Source organism: Canis aureus, chromosome 8, assembly GCF_053574225.1.
Source record: "Canis aureus isolate CA01 chromosome 8, VMU_Caureus_v.1.0, whole genome shotgun sequence".
Lineage (NCBI taxonomy): Eukaryota > Metazoa > Chordata > Mammalia > Carnivora > Canidae > Canis > Canis aureus.
The window spans coordinates 74073309-74080281 of NC_135618.1; the positions used below are offsets into that span (position 1 = coordinate 74073309).

General features: G+C 40.4%; 1 long non-coding RNA gene across 1 annotated transcript; it reads left to right on the top strand.

Annotated features, from left to right (window-relative positions):
• Positions 1-1796: 1796 nt before the first annotated feature.
• Positions 1797-6374, top strand: LOC144318201 (uncharacterized). The gene is made up of 4 exons (XR_013384019.1): positions 1797-1852; positions 5338-5385; positions 5511-5614; positions 6153-6374. It is a non-coding gene; the product is annotated as an uncharacterized LOC144318201 (long non-coding RNA).
• The last annotated feature ends 599 nt before the right edge of the window (positions 6375-6973 follow it).

The window sequence follows — 6973 nt, forward strand, 5'->3', positions numbered from 1 at the left end:
AGACAAAAAAGATTATTTTTTAAGTGTAGGATAAGTTGGAAATACTAAGAAATAAGGCATATGGCATAGAGAGTCTGGTGATGCACATGATGAGGGGAATAGGGTAAGGGGACGGACCACGAGCGTGGCTCCAGCCTGCTGAGTGAAGAGTGCCTGCAGTAGAGCCAGAAAACACATGTCCTCGGCCAGAATGACCTCTAGAGCTGAACTCAGGAGAGGCTAGGGCTGAGCAGAAAGTGGTGGCGGGTAACACACACCAAGCGCTCTCCGATGTAGTCATGGCCAAAATGCCCTGAAATGGTCAGGTCTTCCCTTTTCCATATTCGGTTTGAAAATCATTTCAAACATGACGATTTCTTTCAACACAAAGCCCTTTTTAAAAGTGGTTGAGCCCAGGGCCTGATCCCGCGGTCCTGGGATCGAGTCCCACACTGGGCTTCCCTCGTGGAGCCTGCTTCTCCCTCTGCCTGTGTCTCTGCCTCTCTCTGTGTGTGCCTCTCATGAATAAATAAATAAAATCTTTAAAAAATAAAAGTGATTATGTTACATACAAGAAACAGAAGGTTTCCATCCATCTCTAATTTCAGCCTTGAAATTAGAATTTGCTCCTTCAAGTCAAATTGACAACATCAGCTATGAGTGTTATAATCTTGTAATTGATCCTAAAGAATGGCTGAACAAAGTTCTAACATGGTGGTGAGGAAGGCAGGGACTGACAGGTGGTAAGACCAGGTACAGAGTCAGGTTTCAGAACTGATTGGCAGCAGTGCTGGGGGGCTCAGTCAATTAAGCATCTGCCCTCAGCTCTCAGGTCATGATCCCAGGTCCTGGAATCAAGTCCTGCTTTGGACTCCCTGCTCAGCAGAGAGTCTGCTTCTCCCTCTCCTCTGCCTCTCCCGCAGCTCTTGCTCTCTCTCTTTCTCTGTCTCTCTCTCTCAAATGAATAAATAAAATCTTTAAAAAAAAATAGTGCCTAGGCATAGCAGCCCACAATAGGGTCATTGTGAGAATTGAATGAAAGATTGGGGCACCTGGATGATAGTGGACTCTTGATTTCTGCTCAGGTCCTGATCTCAGGGTCCTGGGATCAAGCTCCACATTGGGCTCCACACTCAGTACAAAGTCAGCTTGAGATTCAATCTGTCCCTCTGCCTTCCCCCTGCTAGCTCTCTCCTCCTCTCTAAAATAAATAAATAAATCTAGAGAGAAGAAAGAAAGAAAGAAAAGGAAGGAAGGAAGGAAGGAAGGAAGGAAGGAAGGAAGGAAGGAAGGAAGGAAGGAAGGAAGGAAGGAAGGAAAGAAAGAAATGCCTGGCACATAGTAAGTCCTTGAATAAATGTTACTTTGTAGCAGTAGCCAAGCCAGACAGTAACAGTAAAGGGTAATGTTTACCTACTTAGTTTCATGTATATCATGATTCTAGCTCATACTGCAACTTTCTCAAATTATTGTAGAAATGTTTACAGTTACATACTCACTCATCAACTTGCCAAGACTGTATAATATTTTGCAGTAAATGAGTAATAAAACATTGAATCAATTCATTTTGTCACCAGTTTACAATTTGAGGAAAAAGGCTGATTTAAAAGAGAGGGGGGAAGAAGTGAGTTGGTTATTTCTTTTTATTTATTGTTTTTTCAGATGGCTGGCATTTTTAAAGTCACATTTGGAGAGGAAAAGTCAGTCTCCTAGCTGTGATTTTCCCCATCTTTGTAGAAAAACATGGCTTTCCTAATACCTACAAGGACTCCCAAAGGAAGCTGAGGCGATACTCATTGTGATGTCACAAGCTTCCTGCAGAAGTGTGATGAACGTGGCAGGCCAAACAGAAAGGAATAGGCAAGATTACAAGGTCTGTAAAATATCAGCAAAAACAAGTTCCATCTATTTAAAGGATGACATTTGATGGAAGCACAATGGAATTCACTCTCTTTGTAACAAAAATTTAAGGGCAGTTACCTTGCAAGAAAAGAAAGAAAATGTAATTAATTAATGCCAGTGGTTTTGTCCATAATGAAGAAGACACAATGTGCCACCATTCACCTCATTTGCATTTGATTCTGAAGACACTTCTCATGCAAATACACCATTTTATTTTAGGTTATTAGTTGGGTGATGGATTGAAACCAGGAATCTTGAACATAGCAGAGAACATTTTCTTCTGGTCCCTTTTACTTGGAACTAGCTAGCATGTATGCAGTTTGGTGTCCTGCATATTGTGGGCAGCTAAGAACTGTTGACAATTTTGACCTTGAGATAAGTAACTAGAAGAGAAAGTAATCGTAAATCTTTTTTTTTCAAAGATTTTATTTATTTATTCATGAGAGACACACACACAGAGAGAGAGAGAGAGAGAGAGAGGCAGAGACACAGGCAGAGGAGGCTCCATGCAGGGAGCCTGACATGAGACTCCATCCCAGGTCTCCAGGATCACACCCTGGGCTGAAGGCAGCACCAAACCACTGAGCCACCTGGGCTGCCCAGCAGTTGTAAATCTTGAGTGTCAACAAATACTTTTATTTTTTTATATTTTATTTATTTATTTGACAGAAAGAGAGAATACAAGCAAGGGGAGCAACAGAGGGAGAAGCAGACTCCCCACTGAGCAGGGATCCTGATGCAGAGCTGGATCCCAGGACCCCGTGATCATGACTTGAGCCAAAGACAGGCACCTAACCAGCTGAGCCATGTAGGAACCCCCAGCAAATACTTTTAAGTATTAGAATGGATGTCAGAGACTGAGGAAAAGTTAGAGCAGGAATTAAAGGCCACTCCGTATCTGTAAAGTTGTGGGTACCTACATCTCAGGTTCAAGTGGGAATATATTGGCAGGGCCTTCCCCTAAACTTATGCCAAATGTTAACTGTCATCCTCAGCACATGGCCTAAAAAGATATAAGACATCAATAAACAGTCCTCTTTGTGATATTAGTCCCCTTTGTATATAATTAGCAAATACCCTTTAGTGGCTGCTATAGGGGAAATAAAATTTCTCCTCTACCTTGTAGGGTCTCTGGCTGGATCCAAGAATTAAAATGGCATTAGACAGATTAAAAAAAAAAAAAGACAGATTAACAGGACAAAAGCAGACAAATTCCATTTAGTAAAATTTTTTAAAGATTTTATTCATTTGAGAGAGAGAGAGAGATAGAGCAGAGCAGGGGGAGGGGCAGGGGGGAGAAGGAGAAGCAGACTCCCCACTGAGTAAGTAGGGTGGGTAGGAGGGGTGGGGCGGGAGGGTGGAGAAGCTTGATACCAGGACCCCGAGGATCATGACTTGAGCCAAAGGCAAATGCTTAACCTACTGAGCCACCCAGGTGCCCCACTATTTAGTAATTTTTATACACATGGGAGACTTCATAAGAAAATTAAAGACCCAAAGAGGCAGTTTGGCCCAAAGCTTATATATTAGGCTGGACAAAGCGTACTAAATTGTGAAAACATGACAGAATAAAGAGGTTTGGGCTAGCACAGTTGAGTGTGGAAAAGTAGCTAGGAACGCAAGGGTTAGTTTAACAAGTCGTATTTGTACAGATTTCTCTCAGATTCCCTGTTTCTGGTGATAAGAATATTTCTTTCCTCCTGGCACAGAGATGGTACCTTTCCCAGGGGAGTTTTGTCTCCTGCCTTCAAGAAAAAAAAGGTAGGTCAGAGTGTCCTTCTTACAACTGCTATTCTTCGAATGCCTTTAATTTAAAATAACCAATATGCCAAAGGGCACCTGAGTGGCTCAGATGGTTAAGGGTCTAACTTTGGCTCAGGTCATGATCTCAGGGTCCTGTGTCAGGCTCTGCTTCTCCCTCTTCCTCTGCCCCTCCCTCTGCTCTTCATGCTCTCTCTCTCTAATAAATAAATAAAATCTTAAAAAAAAAATCAATATGCCCAAAAGGCATTTGGGTGCAGGGGGCATATTCTGATGGCCTATCCTGCCTTCATGCACTTGGGGTAGAACCCAAATCAAAGACAATAAAACAATAAGAATTGACTTGTGACATAGCAACTCTTATTCTAGTTTACCAATGAAGACATTGAGATACAAAAAAACCTGACTTGCCCAAAAGCACACAGAACCACAATTTGAACCCAACTTCCTTTGACTTTAGAGCAGTTCTTCACACCCTTGAATGCCTGCCTCTTTCTGAAGGGGCTGGCAAGTCCTTAGAAGAGATGCTCCCCACCGGATGAGCAAAACCTCCAAAACCTCCAGGGCAATGAAGGAGGGGTGAATTTGGGAAAGGAAAAGGATGTCAGCAGCCATTCAGAACCCTCTCCATGACCCCCTTCTCCACCAATGCAATCAATATGATCCCCATGAGACCCAAGACCTTGGATCCCAAAGATACATGGTGATAGTTCTGGGGCTGCCAAGGCTACTGCAGAGGTCGGCGGGCAAGATGGTATTTCACATTCAGATAATCATTGTAACACATAAATTTCATTAAGGATTCTGCTCAAACCGTATTTTTATCTGTTTACAAAAGTAATACACATTCATTATAATAAGCCGGAAAACATAAATAAAAAGAAAATAAGTCACTTAAATACCACTACCAAGCACAACTACATTTCCCAGTGTGAGGCATTAATTTGTTTTGTGTTATGTAAATACATACATTAATGGCCCCCCCAAAAAAGAACATAATCCTGTTCTTGCTATTTTATAACCTGCTTGTCAGGTGCTAATTCATCCACCTTTTCCCAAAGCACATGTTTTCCCCCCTGAGTTCCATGATAGCTCATTTGCTAGGGGCAGGCATGCTACCCTCTGTGAGTATGTTTGAACTTCCTTAAGCAGTTTCTAATTCTGAGATGTCAGGTAGTTTCTAGCTTCTTACTCCCAGGATGCTTTCTGTACAAACAGATTTAGCCCAATCATGATTATCTCCCTAGAATAAATTTCTAGATATAACTGCTAGACCACATTACTTCTTCGTATTTTTAAGGCTTTTAATAAATACTGCCAGAATGACCTCCACAGAGGATGCACTTATTTATACTCCCACCTGCAACGTGTGAGAATGCTTTCCTCAAAACAAGTACGAAAAGCACCTCAATTATTGAATGCAAACAGCTCTGTTAATGCAGTTTCACAATCAAAATGTAACTAGATTAGAACAAGGACAGGCTCCTTCTGTCCTCTCTTACAGAGCCTGTCCGCTTCCCAAAACTCCCCATTCTCCTTCTACCTTCCTGTTGTCAAGAGAGCAGCCCTAATTCTACCACTGGTTTATCTAGGAAACGATGGTGCCCACTCCCCATAGAGCCTGGGATACAGTTGAGGTAATTTAATTTATTGGCTAGATTTTATCTAACTTTGTAAATTCTTATCCTTTTAAAGATGTGATTGCTTTCTGGGTTGCTGACTCAAGGGAACATTCCTTTGAAGGTAAAGGATCTATTAACATATAAAAGAACAGTACACCTGGGCAAATCACCCATCAGCTCAGATAATCTGTCTTCCTGGAAAACTACTTAACACTATATAAAAGTTCACTTCTCAAATCCCAACAGGTTTGACCTCTTTGGGTTCCTCCTGTGATAAGAAAGGCTCATTGATCCTGAAAACCTAAAGAGCCCAGGATCATAGTAAGGAAAGATTGGAAGCTACTGATAAAGTAAGTAGTTATTGGAGTTCAGAATCAATTCAGTTCAGTCTGTTCAAGAAAAGCTAATTTATGGCAGAAAATTATGATTAATTTTAGAATAAACAATGTAATGACTCAAGTGAGTTATTAGTTACTGGAGAGAAGAAGCACATTTAGTAGAACACGACTTACTCAGACATGTAATTCTTTCCTTACCTCAGTAAAGTTAAGTGTGGCAAAAATGCCAGAAACAGCTTTGCAATTGGAATATGCAATTTAAAATAAGTAAAGATTACTCCCAGGTAGTTTATTGCTTTAACTACATCGAGGCATGTCCCTGTAGCAGACAGTATAATGACTCTCATTTCATTTTTGGTGTGTGCCAAATATCTTCAGTTAGTTTTGCTTTATTGGCTTCATGCAATTTATTGCTGCACTAGAATGTGATTGTAATGCAACTAGTATTTTAGTTTTATCTTCCACTGGTAATTTTTCTTCTTTATGGTGACTATACTGTCTGCATTAATACAAGCCACAGAAATTATACAGTGTGCAAACTTGTTTTCAGGCAGCTCCCTTTCTCATGAAGAGCAGCACCATAACAGCCAACTCCCATAACATGGTGATAACCAAGAATTTGCCAGAGGAGAAGCAACAACATGTATAACAGCATTTACAACTCCATAAAGTGATTTATTCGACTAAGAACTACTAGAAAGCCAATTTTCCCATGGATTCAAAAAAGAGGTGAAATGTTCTTTAAGATTGTCTAAGTATTCTTCCAATAAATTCCTGGAATGCAAACCCAGTGCCAAAGGTGTCAGCATTGGGCGAAGACTAGAATCTCTCAGATATTCTTCAAAAACATGTTTTCTTAGACTGCTTTGCATTTATTGATCTGGCCAACTTCACACCACTGTAATCTACTAGAGAATTATTTAACTATTTCCAATTTCCTGAAACTTGGCTAAACAATGTGCCAAATAGGATTTTACCCAGAGTTAGACCAGATCAATAATATATATCATCATATTAAGGGTGGTTTTCTATGAAAGGAAGAAAGAGGACTGGGGTGTTCCAGTCCTGAGAACTCCTTATTCTAGGCAGGCTTCTTTGCAGAGCTGTATAAGAAACTAAATTAAGAAAAAAAAAAAAAAAAAAGAAACTAAATTAAGTCAGATTAGTCATTTAGCCCTGCTGAAAATGTATCTCTCCACCATGTTCTTTCATCCCGCCTATATTTTGTTGTAATTTATCCCATAAACTAAGGTATGTATCTTTAAGAGTCCCCTGTTAAAATCCAGATTTCCTAGTAGTGGTAGCACAGCAAACTATTACCAGCAATACTTCTTCTTTTTTTTTTTTCAGTTTTATTTTTTTTAAAGATTT